At 43.3% G+C, this 20,443-nt stretch overlaps 1 long non-coding RNA gene across 1 annotated transcript; it reads right to left on the bottom strand.

Annotated features, from left to right (window-relative positions):
• Positions 1-8,515: 8,515 nt before the first annotated feature.
• On the bottom strand, positions 8,516-11,091 carry LOC136473529 (uncharacterized). Its single transcript, XR_010762654.1, has 3 exons — positions 10,706-11,091; positions 10,301-10,394; positions 8,516-9,917 (listed from the first exon to the last, which is right to left on the bottom strand). It is a non-coding gene; the product is annotated as an uncharacterized lncRNA (long non-coding RNA).
• Between the last annotated feature and the right edge of the window lie 9,352 nt (positions 11,092-20,443).

Here is a 20,443-nt window from a genome sequence, read left to right on the forward strand (position 1 = left end):
CTCCACCTGTAACACCGGGTTTACCTCCGCCTGTTGCTCGGGGACTCCCGTCGCTTGCTCTATGGGGATTTTTGTTGTCTGCTGCTTGGGGACTTTATTGATTCCCCTTGGTTGCTCCTCCATGCGCATACTATGTGAAGTTGTTTGCACGCTCGGGGGAGGGGGAACTGTATCTTCGTCGTCGTCAGACCACTCAATTACCATGACCCTCCGTAGATGAGTGGTCTGGTCGCCACCTAGTGATATACCGCCCGGTTTGCGGGGAGCGGCAGTCGCCATTTTCCTCTCCTTCTAGGCCAGCTCATCCGCTGCTGCCCTTATCCCCCAGAATTTCTCCAATAACGAGGGGGGGACGCGCCGTGTGATCAACATCCGAATTTCTAGATTCTGATGAGATACCGACAAAACTTTCTTCAGGGCTTTCTGTTGGTTGGACATCCACCGTCAGCGGCCATTCAGCTCTCCGCACATCAGAAAAATATACTGCCATGTCCTACGAATGGGTCTTTGCTTAAGTAAGTCAGTTCCCTGCTCAACAATCGACATTTGAACAATGTAGGTTACGATGATTACCTGAGGAGGTGGGTTCATACAGTTGAAGGCCTTTGTTTCTTTCGGCCAGCTAAATGAGGTGCTGAAGTCAGTTCCCTGGACGATGATGATAACCTAAGGAGGCGGGTTCATACAGATGATTACCTAAGGAGGCGGGTTCATACATCAGTGCACGGGCGTGGCTTATTACTTCTTTCCTTCACAGCCATTCAGGTCTCTCTTGGGTTCTGTCATCATCGCCCTTATAGTCAAAAGCAGGGTAGGCCCTCTCCTTGCAGGGCTGGACACGGCGTACTATGAAGCTTGCTGCCACAAGTTCACCTCTCAACTCTACACCTTGAATCAAGTCAAGGAGCTCCTTCACTTGCTCCATGTCGATACTTCTTGGTCTCTCCGACTAGCTTCTTTGGTTCTCTGGGATATGGTGGACGTCGCAGCGGATGGCCGGGTGGTTCTGTTTCATGTAGAACCACTTGGAATTCCATCCTTTTAGGGAAGTGTTCAGTGGTACACTGATATAATCGCTGGCCATTTCGTCCCGGAGCTAAAGATATACGCCACCGACCACCTTAGAGCCGCCGCCGCCTTTCTTCTTTAACCAAAACAAGTCTCTAAAGAGGTTGAAGTGCGGTAGAATCCCAAGAAACGCCTCACAAAAGTGAATAAAGATCGAGATGTGGAGTATAGTGTTGGGGTGGAGATTGCATAGACTAATCGACCAAAATACCAACAACTCTCGCAGAAAAGGATGAACAGGGAACCCCAATCCATGCCAGAAATAATCTTCAAAGACTACGACTTCATCGGTGTTAGGCATTAGAAAGGGCTCACCACTGGCTGGCCGCCATCCGGCGGTGACGTAGTCAGGAAGCACGCCCGCCGTCACCATTCTTTCGAGCTCCGCTTCTCCAATTCGCGACAGCGTCCACTCTTCGTCGCGACTGGCTCCGCTTCCTGCCTTCTTTGGGCTTGTTTTTTTTAGGTTCATGGCTCACCTCTTCGGTGCCATCACTCAGATCTAGATGTGGTATGGCGTCGACAACATGTGTGGCTGCAAATCTGGAGGTGTGGTGGCTGAGATGGAAGATGAAATGGCAAAGTGGCAAGGGTGGAAGAATGGGGGCGACGGTACTGTTATAAAGCACTTTCCCCACTTTTTTGACTCAAGGGTTTTTGGGAAACCGTTCCCACGATCTGCGCCGCTCCGAATTCTCCGATGCGGCTTAATGGGCCGTTACTAGGATTTCTGCGCAACCTCAGCCCACGTCGCTCGTTTGTTGCAACCTTCAGTTGCTCCTCGCTAAAATATCACCGACATCTCCGCCATTTATTGAGGCTAAGTAACTGATACTGAACAGCTGTTACTCCGATTTTTCTTCCATGATTTGATTTCTCCGATAACTACGCCTACAGCTCGGGGACTAGCGGTCTGTTCCGTTGGTTGATTGTTTGTTTTTCTATTACTAACCCTGGCACCACGTGACTACGCCACCTACTGCTAGGCTCGGGGACTAAGTGGGCACACTTCACCTCACGGTGAATGTGCTTTGTCTCTTTCTGGGACACGCCTAGGGACTAGTTTCTTGCTCGGCCGGTTTTCTACTATTCTTTAAGTTTCTGACCCTGGCACCATATGACTACATCATCTGCTGTTAGGCTCGGGGACTAAGTGGGCACACTTCACCTTATGGTGAGTGTGCGGGGTTATTCTCGAAGACTACATGACTATAGAGGAAGATTGACTCCTACAATTTTGTTCGGACTTTAAGTGGGCACACTTGGTCCACTGCAGAGAAATTTTTTATTCTAAACTTGAGCTCCTTACACCCTTATAGCAAGCCGTACTTTGGTCACTCTGCTCGGCGATGGTTCACGCTGCTCGGCGATAGGTCATGCTGCTCGGCGATGGGTTACTCTGCTCGGCAACGGTTCACACTGCTCGGTGACAGCTCACATAGCTTGGCAGTTCATTATGGTGGTTGGACCATGAGCTTGACTGCCCGGCGTTGTTCACACCTGCTCGGACGAGCAAAAGACGACATTGCACAATGGGTACAAGGCGCTCGGGGACTAGCTGTGGGGTGTATGACCCCGGATACCCACAGCCGACCACATGGGCTACGCCCCTAGGGGTGGTGAAAGGTCCTTGGTTGGTTTTGGTAATTGAGTGACAACTTAGGTGGACTAATTGTGTTTATGTGAGATACACAGGTGATTAGTCCACAGGTACATGTGTGTGAGCAATATATGCCATGAAGGTGAAAATGGCTTAGAGATGTTGCAAAGCTCACACATATGATGATGAAGGAGCTTAAATGCACATGAAACATGACATTGAGTCATGTGATCAAGGTGGAGAAGATCAAGACAAGACTTGGCTTGATGGACCGGTTGCAAGCGTGAAGGGCAAGTCGAAGGCTTTGGAGTGATGGACCGTGTGGCGGTGAAGCTTGAGCAAGACTTGGCGCCGATGGACGATGGCAACGGTGAAGAGCAAGTAAAGTCAAGATCGATGAACCAATATGATCATGTGATGATATGAAGTGGATCATATCATTGTTGATCGTGTTGGTGCATGTGTTGCATCAACATTGAAGGAGATGGAATGGAATGCACAAGGCAGAGGTATAACCTAGGGCATTTCATTTCACCGGTCATAGGTGTGTAGAGAAGTTTATGACCGGGTTTAGGATAGATGGCCGTACTATCAAGAGGGGCAAACTTGTTTGCATATCGGTCATCTAGTGCCACTCGAGTGATCTAACTTTGCATTGTCGCTAGGATCGAGTGGCGTGACAAGTTGAGTGGCTAACATCCTTTGGGAAATGATTGTGAAAATGCTAACACACATACACATGGTGGTGTACACTTGGTGGTGTTGGCACATTCGGCGCTTTCAGGAAAATGGAATGCCTATTTTCTATTACGCCGGATGCAAATTCTTGGTGGTTAGCACATTTGAGCAAGGGTGAAGAAGTTAGAAGTGAAAACGAGTTGGTCGCGAAGACACTGGCATCGGTCAACTGACCGGACGCTGGGTCTGAATGCACCGGACACTGGCAGGCTGTGTCCGGTCAGGCTGACGTACGATGACATAGAAGCTGGAGTGTGACTGGACGCTGGCTGCGTCCGATCAAGTGTGACCGGACACGTCCGGTCGAGGTCGGTACCTTACTAGAAACGACCGGACGCTTGGAGTTCAGCGTCCGGTCAGTTGAAAGCTGCTGTGTCTGGTCAAGTCAAGTGACCGTTGGAACCGGGACATGTGGCCGTCTGTGGGTGACCGAACGCTGAGGTCCAGCGTCCGGTCAACACGACCGGAGCGTCCGGTCGGCCTGACCGTTGCCCAGTGAAGGGGTAACAGCTAGTTTAGCCCTTGGGGCTATAAATAGAAGTGGCCTTCGGCCATGGCTGGTGTGGAGCACCTTGGGGGACTTTGTGTCCATGCTTAAGAGTGCTTAGGAGCCCTCCATCTCACACATACTTGATAGCGATCATCCGATTGTGTGAGTGAGCGATTCTAGTGCGATTGCATCGTGAGGTTGCATCGAGTGGCACTAGGTGATCGAGTTGCAAGCCAGTGATGCTTGTTACTCTTGGAGGTTGCCACCTCCTAGACGGCTTGGTGGTGGTCTCCGTCGAAGCGCGCAAGAAGCTTGTGCGGTGCTCCGGAGAAGTGCTTGTGAGGGGCATTGTGCTCGCCCCACGGGAGCCACGAAGAGCAACTCTAGTAAAGCATGTCATTGAGCTACCCTCACTCAAGGGGTAGGTTCTTGCGGCGCCCGACGTGCGGGCTTAGCGGGTGATGCTAATTAGCCGCCGAACCACCAAGTGAGCGGTCGACACAACGGGGACTAGCGTGTTGGCAAACACGTGAACCTCGGGAGAAAAATCATCGTGTCAACCTTATTCTTCCCGTTGGTTTGCATCCCCGTTACACAAGCTTGCAATTACTTTTATACATATTAAGCTTGTGTAGTTGCTCTTGTAATTAGATAGCTTGTGTAGCTTGCTAATTACCTTCTTGCTTGTGTAGCATAGAAGTAGCTCCATTGCGTGGCTAATTTGGTTTTAGTAACCTTGTTAGTCACATTGCTTAGTTTGTGTAGCTAAGTATTTGCGCTCTCTAATTAGGCATTGGTTGCCTTGTTATTGAGCATTGCTAGTGAGCTTAGTTAGCTTTGTGCTTTTGCTTACTAGCATGTGTAGGAGCTCCCTTGTTGCTCAAAGTACTAGTGGCATAGGTTTGTGTAACCTTGCTCCTAGAATTGTTTAGGAGAGCTCTAGCTAGCCCGGCACCTTTGTTGCATAATTGTTATCTTTGCAAGGTGCTAGTGAACATATATAGTGGGGTATAGTCTTGGCTAGACCGATAGTTTTAATTCCGCATTTGTATCGGTTAGCCGACGCGATTAATTTTAGAAAAGACTATTCATCCCCCCTCTAGTCCGCCATCTCGACCCTTCAGGTGGCCCAGCCCACAAGAAGAAGCCTTGCGGGGCATAACTCTGCTCGGCGCCTTCCGCAAGACATCGGGAAGATATCCTGAAGATACTACGAGATCTGTTAGGATATGTATAATCCTAAGATTCTTGTAATCAGTTATTACTTTCCGGTTATCTCTCAGATCTAACAGACTTGTAACCCTACCTCCCAGACTATATAAGGTGGGCAGGGACCCCCTCTAAAATCATGGCATATCATACAATAGCTAATACAAACCAACAGACCATAGGAGTAAGGTATTACGTCATACTAATGGCCTTAACCTGTCCAACTCGTGTGTCTCTGTTGCCTTCTTGTTCTTGATCTCACGCTTCCCTGCTGATCAATCTACCTTCGTGGGATACCCCTCGGAGGACTGCCGACGATATTCTATCGACAATGTCATACTCAACAAATATAACATGGGGTTCATGAGGCTAAAAGGCTGACACTGGTTTAACTGCATTTAGCTTTTAATTAGTCATCTTTTAGCAAATGAGTAGCATCAAATTTTATCACAAGCCCATAAACACATGATCAGGTAAACATGAGTAATGAATAGCATAAACAGTAATCATTAATGAGCATATTTATCATCAGTATCATCAGTGTCCATCTTCTATTCCGTAAGGGTTCCAATGCCGCTCGTGACCGTGAGCACGACTAATATACCAGTTTTACACTCTACAGAGGTTGTACACTTTCACTGTGAGTCGTGATTTACCCTTTTGACCGAGGTCGCGAGCCTCTTAACCCACTACCAAGGAAGGTTGGCAGGGTTCACTATGAAGCATTTCAAAGGTTCATCTAACAAGTTAGGACCGCTAAGGTTTCCCCATCAATAAGCATGAACCCCCATCCAAGGAGTGACTAACAATATACAAAGAAACCAAAGTGCACTCTCTTGGCAGGCCAAGATCATACAAACCGGAGCCCCTCTCACGCCATAAAGGTAACCTCTAACAAGCTAGAAAAAGTCCCCATACTGAGCTAAAACCAGAGCCATATAGCCCTCACAGCTGTACTGTAAGTCCCAGATGATCACTTATAGATAAGTCCTTAGAGAAAGAAATCTAGAGCACCATAAAAATAGCCCAATGCTCTAGCCCCCTGATTCCATGTTGCTAAAAAGCATCTTTTAGTGTTTATTGCATATACCATTAGTCAAGTTACAAGATCATGGTTGTAGTTAAGCACTAGCATAGCTACCCAATGCAATAACCCAAAGGCATCAAAGTACAAGTACAAATTACTAGGAAATCCTTAGTGGTAGTCAAGGTAGACACATGCAGGATGAATTAAATGATTAAAGGTGTATAGGACAATAAGAAAGATCCCATGCTATACTTGCCTTAAACACCGATCCTTCGGTTAGCTTTAATCTTCAACGTTCTTCTTCTTCTTCTTCTTCTTCTTCTTCTTCTTCTTGATCACCACGTATATCTCACCGACTGGACGTAATCATAAAGCACCACATAAGCATCCATACAATCATACACAAAGCAAACAATAGACCTAAATTAGAACAGTATACCAAACATAAAACCAAGATGAAAAGTGTGTAAAATGAATCTATGTCTCGCTACGAACACATAGATGCGAAAGGCACGCTAATCGGAGCTACGATTGAAAAGATACAACTACCGAAAGATCTACTCATAAAACTATTAGCTTCATGTGGTTTTAATTATATAAAAACATATATAAGATATTTCATAGGGATCAAAATTTAAGTCAAATTTAGATTCAAATTATAAAACTAAAGTGAAACAAATCATATTTTATTTATAAAATCCCGTTACATAATTGTTATTTAAGATATGATTCAAACCATGAAATTCTAGTATCAGTGACATGATAAACACTATTACTAACGCGTAGATCTCGTTGCTATGAATCTAACGCAACTTGAATGGGCTAGAACGGAGTTAAAACATAGAATATATGATTTAAACAAGATTTCCTTTAATAAAATAATAGATTAAATCTAATCACTAATTTTAAAATTTTCAAATATATCTAACAGTAGTATTAACATGTGGGTTATGAAACTACGAACCTAACGCAATTTGAACGGGTCAAATCGGAGTTAAAACGAAAAAGTTATGGCTAAAACAAAATCAGTGGCAAATCTGTAAATAAGTGAAAACGTATTTTGGATCTAAACCGACGAAACTACGCTTTCCAAAGAAGAAAACGGAATCGGGAAAAACATTTTGGACCGTGGTTAATTTGTCAAAAATAGAGGGGCTCTTTAGCAAAAAGAAAAGGCCTTCGGGCTAGATTGAAGAAAAAGAAAAATTTTCAATTTCCAAATCTTGTTCTTTTTCCCAAATTCAAATGGAAACCAAACCAAATCCAAATGGGGTTCCAAATATACTTTTTCAACACAAGTAAAAATGAAGAATTTTAGTAAATCTTTCCAAAAATTATTTTTACATCTTTTTTAAATTCTTTTATTTTCAAATTTTCTTTTCTTTTACTTCAAAACCATTTTCAATTTCATTTGCAAAAGCAATTTAACCCATTTTGAATTTTCAATCAAACTACTCAACCAAATAAATCAAATGCAAGGGCATGTATGCTCAAACATGTTGCTAAACCTTATGATGAAATTTAATTTAATGAAAAATTTTATTCTTCTATATTTCATGAGCACAAAATTCCAAATTAAATCATTTTAGCTCTATTTCCAAAATTCAAATTTTAGGGTGTTACATGCTACGAGCACAAACTTTCCCCCAATTTTTTTTGGACAGCTCGAATCATGAATTCATGATACACATACTAGAATGACTACTTTTCTTTCATAATACAAAAGCACTTGATTAAGGATCAAATTGTCTAGCATGTTTGACTACTCTGTGAGCATATTACATTAGTAGCCAAATATGAAAGAAAATATGTTCAAATATACAGTTCTAGTTAACCTAAAAATAATTCATAGGTTACCCATGGTGACCTATGAAAATTCACAAAGTCATCATAAATTTTCTTCCTTCTTATCCATAGTATGATTTATTAAGGGGCTCACATGGGTGCCAATAATAGTTAAGCAAATGGTAAGGAGTGAATCCTTCATAGTCAAAACACAGGCAGTTCTAAGTTTCTGCCAACTCAAGAATTGCCTTGGGTTCTTGTCCTGCTTCATTACTGTTCTGAAAAGTTTTACAGCAATAACTACCATGGTTAACTATTGATTTTATACATTTATCTGTACAATGCTCAACAACATAGCTATGCCATTCAAGAGTAGCAATTTTCTGCACAAATAAAACGTAGATTTTTTTCTCTATTTTTTTGTTTGAGTTCCCAAGTCAAAATACATATATAACATTGAGAAACTAATGACTGAGATCATGAAACAATGGGAGATTTGAAGGCTCAACTCACTTGAGGCAATGAGCTGTTCTTCGAGGCTCAATGCAGCACGAGGCACATCTCATCCAATTAGCAAGTCTATCAGCACGACCAGCGATTCACGCAAGCCACATGACATAGGGGTGTTGTTGCCTGCGGCTTGATGTCGCCGCGCCCCAGTGTCCTAACATGTTGTGGACCTAGGTACCATGAGTTCTGCGCTTGGACGCTGGCCTCCATGACGGCGAGGTCTCACCATGAGCATCGTTACTGACTCCAGCCTACAACTGCCATGCAAGGAAAGAAGCTAGCACAAGTAATCTCCTCCAATTTCAGTCAAGAGCTGCATTAGTAACTGTGAAAGAACAACTGCATAACATCTCACATTCATTTATCAAACAACATTGTAGTAGGTTTAGATAAAGGTAAAGTGTGCATTGCTGTTGCAAATAAAGAAATTATGTAACATATAACCAGCATAACAACAAAGGTATGTCTGGTGGCTCTGAACATCTCGCAAGTTGTCTCATGAGTGATGAAAAAGGACTAAACCTATGAACATTCTTATACAAAAAAAAGAATACAGGAACCTAGTTCCATATTCCAATTTCCAACAGATATATAAATGGATAATGAGATTTATATGAGATTCATAAGCTTCCAACAAACTCATAAATCGAAATCCACACTGTGAATATAGACTTAAATGCTACATTTGATCACTAAACCCAGATCAATGCCAGTACTAAATGGCAGATTTCATAAACATATCATTGCTGCACAGACAGTGATAAAAGGGCAGGCATTGTAGAGGACATACGTTTCTATGCAACTGAATTAAATATGCTTAGTTTAAGCAGATCATTGGGATGTTTGTTGTCTCAAAATTAATAATGTGATAGTGTGGCATGCATTGCTCTTTATACAGAGAACCTGATAGTGTCTGTCAGGCATATATGTGCAAACCCAATGTCCTTTACTAGATACGTGGCTGCGGTCTGTGTGCTTTGACCTGCATTACTCTAAATGTTGCTAGCCCTTGTTTTCCTCATCCAATCCCTCCTGAAGCCTATTTAATCACTCCTTTTTGTGTGTGGTTCAGCCTTGGAAGGTCATTTGGATCAGTGAAAACCAGCACAGTTGCGCATACAATAGGATAAGTAAATTGTGCAGCAAGAGAAGGGAGGGCTTGGTCTCTATGATTTAGCAAAGGTGTTGATGAGCCCTCTTTTTTCTCTTTCAGTCTTTCCAATCAAGAAAAAAATGTTTCCATGCTGATGTTAGAACTTGGCATTAGAGGCATGCAGATGGTGAAATTGAAATCCCTTAACATGTGGCAGCAGACAACAAAGATAATGATTCAACAAGACAAGTTGATAAGCTATCCTCTATTCAATCCACACATCCAGTACTTGTAAATTCAACTTGTAGATCAATAAATTTAATTTGAAGGGATCGAGGAAGGGAGTAGCACTTGCCTGGTGTTGGCTGACTTATTTTAAGGTAGCCATGAAGATGGTCTGGCAAAAATGAGAATTTTTTCAATGAGCCCAAGACTTGTAAACATTGAATACTACTAATGCCATGTCTGATACTACTAACACTACTATTGCCATGTTTTCCTATGAAGTATTTGGTTACTACTAAAACTACTAATACAAAGTAGTATTCATTATGCGAGAACATGTCAGAGGTAAGTCTACTATGTTCAAATATATACTACTATACAACCAGAACTACTGCTAACTTAAAAAGCGTTTGCGGCTAGCCCAAAATGGATCTGAGAAGAATTTGGAGAGCTGAGTTAAAAGGTTTACTCTGAAGAACTGAGTTAAAGGTGTGAGATAACTTGTAACATATGTTAGTCAATAAACGAACTATTAATTTTGGAACAGCACCGAACTGACAGATCTAGGAGCCATCAGGATTCATCATTGTGCTTGTAGCATTCAAGAGTGCTCCAGCAGAAGATACTCAGCAGGGACCATGCCGGTGACCTGTCAATGACAAGTCAATTATCAGTAACCAGTAAACAGCATTGAATGAGAAAACCAAATACTACATACAGACTTGCTGAAAGAATAAAGTAGAATACAATATACTACTTGTGAACACACTGGATCTGCCGGGAACATGAGTAGGCAAATGAATATGAAGCCTCCCAGTCCCTACTCACAACGATTCTCAGGAAAGGATGGTCCTGGAGACCTAGACAACGTTTCTCTTCTAGCATTGCAAGAAGCAATTCGTTTCTTCATCAAATTAGATGGCAGATTAGGAGTCGGAAGGAGTTGGGAAGGAGACCAACCTTTATCGATGGGGGCAGGCATACAAGGAACGGGAGTTTCACCGGCTCATCATCATGGATCCATGGATCAGGAACTTCGCTGGTGAAGGGGAGTTGGAGTTGCCATCAGCCGGCAGTCGGTGCGGAGGGAGTGGGGGTGAGGAGAGAGGACGCCGAATGAAGTAGGCTACCGCCACCGCGAGTGGCGCCACCCCACGTGGGAGTGGAGAGGACGCCGCCACCGGTGGACGGAGCCGCCATAGCCGCCATCGGTGATGAAGGGGAGCGGCATGGCATCGGATCCAGGAGGGGAAGGTGCCTGCCGCCGCCGCCATCCGTGGGATTTGGTTGGGGATCAACATCGCGCCGCCGGACGTGAGGAGCAGGGAGCGCAGACGGTGGTGAGGGGCAGAGAGCGCCGCACTGGAGGTGTCAGGTGTGAGGCACGAGGTTTGTGGCGGCGTGAGAGGGAAAATTTGGGGTTGGCAAAGTTTTATAGGTTCTAACTAGTGGGCTCTTTAGGTGTGAAATGGTTTAGCTGACCACGCGCAAGCCTTATATATATATATATATATATATATATATATATATATATATATATATATATATATATATATATATAGCGATGGATGGTTGATATAAATATTGGACTTTAACGACCGAAAGTAAAATAAAAATAGCAGCCGACGTTCGGTTGGAGAAATGAGAAAAAGTGACACACCGTATGTTATAAAGTTTTTAGCGACCGACCGTCCATTGATATTTTGGTAGTTTTAGCGACCCACCTCCGACACTATTTTTGGTTGTGGTGTGGTGTAGCTCCCCCTTGACCCGCGCTAGGATCAAGTGCTCTCTACGGCCTGATTCTTCGACACTCTGTCGTGGTGAATCGCCCACAACTGCTCACACCATGACTTGGGTCATCCACAAGCTCCGTCGGATGATCACCAAGCATCCAATCACCACCGAGCCGTCTAGGTGATTGAGATCACCAAGAATAACAAGGACAAACTCTTACTTGACCAAGACAAACTTAATGAGAAAGGTGGATGCACACTTGCTACTCCCTATGCACTAATGAGGTCCTTAATCTTGGTGTTGACGGTCGTTAACACCAATTATAAACTGTCAACATATCCTATATATGTACTTAATTCCATCACCAAACATATGTATAGGGGTTTAAACTAACGAATTCTATGAGTTTTGGTAAATATTTGTATGCGGGAGGATTTATCTAGAAAATAGCTTCCGAGACTACTGTCATACACTCCAAATAACCAAACCGACGACAAGTTATTCAACCCGCGAAAACTGCAAAAAACAACTCTAGAAGGTTCTAGAAGACACCACACCGAAGCTTGGGCCAAACGGCCATGAAAGTGGGCCGGCCGGCCTGCTACGGAGCCCGCTCGCCCTCCACCGCTTCATACTCCTTCCTACAATCTACACCGTTGATTTTAAGGCGATTTTAGGTCGGTTTATCCAACGGTGGTCGAGGGAGTTGACGTGGATTGATGATGTGGCAATTCCTTGCCCCCTACTCCACCTCGATTCCTTGCCCCCTACTCCACCTCGATTCCTTGCCCCCTACTCTACCCCGGCCTATATATAGCAGCCCCTACCCCCTCCCTAGAGCCATCTTGAAAACCCTAATTCGTATCTCTCATTCAGAGATTAAGATACACTAGGAGGATTAGGTCTAGACTCTCCAATGTAGTAGATTAGTAGGTCAGAACTGAGGGTCGAGTTGAGCTCCTGCTCAAGGTCCAGATCTAGTCTTGGAGGCTTGGCAAAGCCTTGTATCTTCACTTCTACATCTTGTAAGACTTATTATCAATTTATCATATTCTTATCTACATGGCTATGTTTACTTTGAATATATATCTTGCTTAGTTAAAGGTTATCAATACTTTTTTGTTTTGACCTAGCACTAAAATTTGACATGTCATCATATGCATTGCAAAGCATTCATAAAGTAGAAAATTTTGAATGCATTCACTAAATAAGGTTTATTTCATAATGCTATTATTTCATGTGATGTGATTCAAAACCCTAAATAAAGATCATGACTACAAGGGTCAAAATTCATGTGATCATGTGAGGTCATGTGTCATTTGACTCAAATAACCCTAATGGGCCATGTTACTGGTCAAAAATCAAAATTTAAGTAAAAGGAAGACAAATCAAATTTGAATTCAAATTCAAATCACAAAAGTCCTTTTTGCCCCTTTTGACTAATTCAAAATCCATGTAGAATTTGGGGTTGAGGCAAAAAGCAAAGTTGGAGATTATTTCATGTGGATCAACTTTGGTATTCAAAGTTTTTCAAGTTTACATATAAAATTTGGAGTAATTTTGAAATGATTCAAATGCTTAAATACACCCCAAATTCAAATTTCAAAATGTAGGCAGAATTTGAAAATGTTCCTTGAAGCAAAGTTGTAGAGTTTGAAAAGTTGAGCAACTTTCATTTTTGGAGATTTTCAACTTCTTTAGAAAATTTGGGAGTAATTTGAGAAATAGACGCAGTGGCAAATCTGTAATTATTTCAAAAATTCAGATAACTGCAGGGCGTCACCGCCTCACCGCCGGCGTCCTTTCTCTGGCCTTCCAGGCGCGCCTATGACCGCCCTTGGCTTTGCGCTGGCGCAGGGAGCACGCTGCGTGTTGAGTCCGCGTGCTCCTCGCCGAGCTATAAGAACCAGATGACGCCGTTCATTTCTCTTCCTTCACTCTGTTTTCCCGACGCCGCCGTCTCAACTCTGGCGAGCTTCTCTCGTCCCCTCAGCGCAAGTTAGCCCCAGAAAAGCCATGTTCCAGTTTCGCCTGCTCCTTGCGCATCTGACCGAGCTGTTGCTACTACCTGATTTCACCGAGAGCTCGCTGTACACGTTCATCTTCCTCGCGGCCGGCGATCTCAATAGAAACTCCGATTCACCGTGGCCAGCCTCATCCGGTGAGCCGTTGTCCTTGCTTGTTGACTCTATGGCTTCGTCTTGATGCTGTAGTGCTTATTCCACCCTTGCCTGCTTGTTTTGCCCACTGCAGTCGCCGAAATGCTGTCATCGATGAGGTCCGCTCCGCCGTGATCCCGATCACCGTCGAAACGCGTCACCGTAGCTTCTCCGGTCTCGCCTGTTGCTTCAACGCGATCGGGGTGAGCCACTGATGCTTCCTGTACTCTCTGTTTCATTGTTATCGATCTTGTTTCGCCGACGTAACACTGCCGTGCCACCGCGTCCGCCATGGTCGGCGTTAGCTTTGTTCCGTGTCGTAATCGACCTCCAAAGTGCCACTGATCGATGCGCCTAGCTCTTGTGAGCATGTCAGTGCTTTGGCCGTCGCTGTTAGTCTCACCGACGGCGAGTTTGCGCTGGTCAGCGCCGTCGCAGCCACAGTCAATGCCTGAGGTTGGGGATGACAGGTGGGGGCCGGCTGTCAGTGAGAGCAAGAGAGAGAATAGTGAGTTTTGTTATTTTCTGATTTTGAATAGTGCTAGATCTTTGGAAATTTGTAGAAAAATTATCATAGCTCCAAAAATTCTGAAATTTTGTGTGTAGCCTCTGTACATGCTCTAGTATGCTTTAAAAATTTGAAACTTGAAATTTGAATAAATTTTTAATGTTCAAATATTCAGTCAATTAATTGATAAATGATATTTCCATGATTTATGTAGGCCACTGTATAATTCCAAAAATTATGAAATTTGTTTTGATACACTAATTTGACATAAGAAAGCTTATATAAAATTTTGAGGTCATTTGGAAGAAGTTCATTTTTGGGCTTATTTCCAAATTAATTCAAAAATAAATAAAAGCAAACCCTAAGTGTTTGATTAGTGTTTGGTCTTGTTTTGGCCATGTTTGGTGACCAGAAGGGTTCAAGATCAGTTTGGTCGGAGAATTCACCGTAGTGGTCGGAGAATTCACCGTAGTGGTCGGAGAGTTCACCGAAGTGGTCGGAGAGTTCACCGTAGTGGTCGGAAAGTTCACCGAAGTGGTCGGAGAGTTCACCGTAGTGGTCGGAGAATTCGCCATAGTGGTCGGAGAGTTCACCAAAGTGGTCGGAGAGCTCGCCGAAGTGGTCGGTGCTGGTGTGGTCACATCCGTTACGAATATGGTTTGGTTAGTTTCGCTTGTAACTGTACCATGAAGGAAAATTGTATTCAAGGTGTTGTTATATTTCATGCACCATGAAAGCATCATGTTTATATTATCATCATGTTAAAGCATATGTTATCATTTTGTGTAGAACCCGAGAGTGAGACGATTCTAGTTGAGCAAGTTATGGAAGAATCCCCGGTTGTCACGGGATTCGATAATTGTGATACTAATCCGGAACCTGAGATCGTCAACGAAGGCAAGCCTCAGTTTATGCATTAAACCATTGCCTTGTTACTTTGAAAAGTTTATCACCTATGTTATTTATTGCATTAAGTTGATTAATTCAAATGTTACCTATTTGATGCATTGCCTACCTTGATAATTGTTTACCATCCTTGAAGATGTTTTCATTTACAAAGGCGTAGAATGCTTAGTATGCTTTATGATAGGCTTTCAAAGTAAAAGTTTCGATACAATCAAATATGGCATACTGGCCAAAGAAAGAAAGAAAGTAGAATGAACTAGAGACTAGTCAGGTGACTTATCTTGAATGTTGAGTAATGTTGCCGGCTATGTCGCTTAAAGGCCACTCATTGTGGATCTTCTGAACGAGACACTTTGTAGTACTGGTCACATACTCCGATAAGCCTACTTCGGCTAATCCCATACTAAGACGAATGCCCACGCACTGGGAGTGGAGAGATGGCGAGAGTAGCGTGTACCCTCGTGGCTGGAATGTGGCCAGATTTGAGGTGTGCTATACTCTTGGGTGGCGTGGAGACGGCTTAGTATAGGAGGATCCGGTAGCGAGGTTGATATATGCAAGATTAAGTTCTACATATGTCGTGTGATAAGGAATCCCCAGCTGGAACTTGAATCAATTCGAATTGCCGGCGCTCCACGGATATGGAGACTCGATTCATTATAGAAGCAATGCAGGACTGGTGAATTACTAAAATATGAGAAAAGAATGGAATGAGAAGGAATGGAATATGGGAAATGTACATTTAGTTTGAGATAATGAACTAAAAGGACTTAGGGGTAAAACTTGAAAATAGGATAAGAATAGTAAGCTTTTGGCAGAGTACTTTGAATTTTGCTACATCCTTATCTTGTCCCAAACCCTGCATCTCTAAAAGTCTTACACCCCTTTACGTCGGGTTAGTCTTGTTGAGTACTTTTGTACTTAGGGTTTGTTAACCCTTGTTGCAGGTGAGTCACATGCGCAGGCTTGTTTTGGTCCCTGCTGCATGTCTGTGTTTGAAGTCAATGACGATGAGGAGTGATGAGTGGCCTTTGGACAAGGCACTAGTTTGTTTGATAAATAAAGTTAATGTAATATTATCCCGCTACTATGGTTGTATGACACTTATGGTATTGTAAGTTCAAAAACAACTGGTTTGTAAACTATGTTATATTAAGACTTTCGCTATCTTTTACTCTGATGTATATATTTGAATAAACTGTTGTAATCTGCAATGTCTGTGATTGGGATCCTGTTTGAAAAGAGAATCGTGGATGATTTGGGTTTCCCAAGGACACCCGACAGACCTATTGAGTTATTGGGAACTCGAGTACGCTATCCGAGGTCTGTTAAGACAACGATAGGTGCACGTGGGCCCGATTTCTTAGGAGGTTCTGCCACAGCTGGTATCAGAGCAGTTCCCATCTAAGATCATTGTAGGTTACTTTGGAAAACCTTCAAATTGATTTGGATCAAAGAAAGTAAACTTGATATTTTAAAGTTCAAATTTCTTTCTTCTTACCTTTGATCTATACTCAATCCTATCTTATTTGAAAGTTTGTGGCGGATAATATGATTAGGTTTGTCCTATTGATTAAAAATCTAGTACTTATGATTATATAAATCTTTTGTACTTAGATTCGTAAGATCGATTCATGCATCATGCTTGAGCACCTTGCATAATAATTCCCCTTAATAGTGGTTGGGTAAGTAAGGTCAATCCCAATCTTGCTAACCTCCATTATCCTCAAGCTATTCTTATAGTCCTACCCTAAATTCTACAGGCTATGGCAAAGACCAAGGTAACCGCACGCAAGTCCACGGGACCTCATGGAGTCCCTCGTCACCAGTTGGCACCGCGAAACCAGGAGCTTGGTGAAGGAAGTGCCAAGAACCTAGGAGATGAAGGATCTTTAAGCAACCCCGCCAACATCAAGAACCTTACCAAGGAGCTCAACACTCTTCGTCGGGCTCATGCCAAAGATCAAGAAGAGCTGGCGGAAATGCAAAGGGGCATCACCATGACCATGGAGCTACAGAATGAAGCCTGGACACGAGAGGATGTGGCCAATGAACGCGTCCATGAGTTGGAGTTCTACGTAGAAGACCTAGAGATGGACAATGCCATTTTTCATGAGAATGTCCACCTGTTGTACGCTCAACTTCATCCTCCTCATGGGGATGGTGAAGTTACAGATGAAGAAATGATTGTAGATCCAGGAGAAGTCGAGAATGAAGAAGAGGAGGATCCTGAGGAGTTAGTGTACTTCTCAGATAAAGATGAGGTTTCGTCTGATATGGGTATGGATGCCGAAGACTGAGAGCTGGGAGTAGTAATAGTTCCTTTACTGCTTTCCTAGTAAACTAGGGTTGTCTTGTGGGATACAAGACATGTAATTTAAATAAGTAACCCTTTGTAGCAAGAAACCGTTTAAATGCTTTCAATAAAGAATAATGTAAGTAAACGTGTTTCTCTAACAGATGCCTCGTCCTATCACCCGAACTGGTGCTAGTGGCTCGCATGACGATGATGAGTGCCCAAATCCTCCACCAATGCCTTCGACTATGGCAGATGCCATAGCCGCACTCGTCAACGCAACGGTAGAGAATGCTAGGCTGTTAAGGGAATTGGTGTAGAACCAACAGGCACCATACCCTAATCGTGGTCATCGTAATAATGGAAATGATGAGTCAACCTATGTTGATTTTACTGACACCCGTCCGCCGATGTTCTCTAAGGCAGAAGAACCTTTAGAAGCTGACGATTGGCTTAGGACAATAGAGCAAAAGTTTGAGCTGATTCACTGTACTGAGATTCAGAAACCAAGGTTTGCGGCACAGCAACTCCGAGGAGCTGCTGGTGCCTGGTGGGCAAATTTGGTAGCAGTACAGCCCGCTGGTCACCAAATCAACTGGAGGGAGTTCAAGGATGCCTTCAGGGCACACTATATTCTGGACGGTGTGATGACCATGAAGTTAGAAGAGTTCTTGGCTCTTAAGCAAGGGGAGCACACAGTGATGCATTATGTTGGGCGCTTCAATCACCTGTTGCAGTATGCTATAGAGTATGTGAATACTGACAGGAAGAAGAAGAATCATTTTCTTAGAGGCCTGAACACTAAACTTCAAACCATGATGGCAACTTGTGGTAACGCAACTTACCATGAGACAATCAACATTGCTATCGCTTTAGAGGAGAATTACCACCGACAAAAGGAGGCGAAGAAAAAGAAAATATCTACTTCCGGATCATCAAGTGGCAAGCGTCAGAAGATAGTATACCATCCTCAGAATCATGGCCGTACGCCATTCCGCCCACAATAAGGCCAAAGCAGGCAGCAAATCTTCATTCGCCCTGCAACTAATACGCCTTATACTCATCAAGCACCGCAGCAGCAAAATAATACAAATAATGCAAACCGCAATGCTACTCCCTAGAATCACAATTTTCCATGCTATAATTGTGGTAAACCTGGACATTTTTCCCGAGAATGTCCATATCCTAGGAAGAACAATCCTGATGCACCCAAAGCCCCTATTACTCAAGCTCAGAATCAGTACAAGGGCAATGCTCAGAACAATTAGAAGGGTCAGGCTGAGAAGAAAACTGGAAGGGTCTTCTATACTCAAGTGGAATCTATTCCAGAAGGAGAACCAGTAATGATGGGTATGTTTTCCATTGCTAAGCATCCTGCAATTACCTTATTTGATTCTGGTGCATCCCATACATTCATCAATCGTACATTTGTTGTGAAGCATGGGATAGCTATTGGGGAAACAAAAGAGCCCTATCATATACAGTAGCCCGGGGGACGAATCTGTACAAGGAAGGTAGTTCAGCATGTACCTATTGATTTGGGAGGTTATGAGTTCCCTACCAATATGCTGATATTAAAGGATCAGGATATAGATGTGATCCTTGGTATGAACTGGTTAACTCAACACGGGGCTATCATAGATGTCCTGCGTAGAACCATAAGGGTAAATGCACCTGGCAGCAAAACCCAACTTCTCATCCAACTTCCCTTTCCTAAGAGTACAGTGGAAACAGTCTGTGCAACTATTGTTGAAGGAGCTGAGAAAATTTTAGTGGTATGTGTGTTTACGGATGTCTTTCCCGACGGTCTGCCACTAGACCGAGACGTAGAGTTCAGAATTGATCTGAAACTAGGGACATCACCAGTGTCCAGAAGAGCATATAGGATGCCACCCAAAGAACTAGCAGAATTAAAAATGCAACTACAAGAGTTGTTAGACAAGGGTTTCATTCAACCCAGTTCATCACCTTGGGGATGCCCTGTTATCTTCGTGAAGAAGGACCAAACCTTAAGGTTATGTGTTGACTATCGGCCATTAAATGAAGTCACCATAAAGAACAAATACCCCTTACCCTGAATTGATTTGCTTTTTGACCAACTTGTGGGAGCTAAGGTGTTCTCAAAGATAGACTTGAGATCAGGCTACCACCAGATTAAGATCAGACGTGAAGATGTGCCGAAGACAGCGTTTACTACCCGATATGGTCTATATGAGTATCTAGTCATGTCTTTTGGGCTAACCAATGCCCCGGCTCATTTCATGTACCTGATGAACTCAGTTTTCATGCCCGAGTTGGATAAGTTTGTCATGGTGTTTATTGATGACATTCTTATCTACTCTAAGAGCAAAGAGGAACATGCGGAACATCTCTATATTGTTCTACAAAGATTAAGAGATCACCAACTATATGCCAAATTCAGCAAATGTGCATTTTGGTTGGAGGAAGTACAATTTCTGGGTCATGTGCTATCTGCTGAAGGTATAGCTGTTGATCCGAGCAAGGTAGAAGAAGTCCTTAATTGGAAAGCACCTACAACTATTCATCAAGTTCGTAGTTTCCTAGGGTTGGCAGGGTATTACCGTCGGTTTATCCCTGACTTCTCCAGAATTGCGAAGCCAATTACGGGATTGCTGAAAAATCAAACTAAGTTTGTATGGTCAACAAAATGTGAAGAGGCCTTTTAGACATTGAAGAAGTTGCTGACAACTGCACCAGTATTAGCACAACCTGATATCGAGAGGCCATTTGATATCTATTGTGATGCATCTGGAATTGGTATTGGCTGTGTTCTTATGCAAGAAGGCAGAGCCATAGCGTATGCTTCCAGACAACTCAAGAAGCATGAAGAACATTATCCCACCCATGACCTTGAATTAGCTGCTGTTGTTCATTCACTCAAGATTTGGCGACATTATTTATTGGGCAATATATGTCATATCTATACGGATCACAAAAGTTTGAAATACATCTTCACCCAGTCAGAATTGAATATGAGGCAAAGAAGATGGTTGGAACTTATTAAAGATTATGATTTAGAAGTGCACTATCATCCGGGCAAGGCTAATGTGGTTGTCGATGCCCTGAGTCGC

Source organism: Miscanthus floridulus, chromosome 8 (genome assembly GCF_019320115.1).
Source record: "Miscanthus floridulus cultivar M001 chromosome 8, ASM1932011v1, whole genome shotgun sequence".
NCBI lineage: Eukaryota > Viridiplantae > Streptophyta > Magnoliopsida > Poales > Poaceae > Miscanthus > Miscanthus floridulus.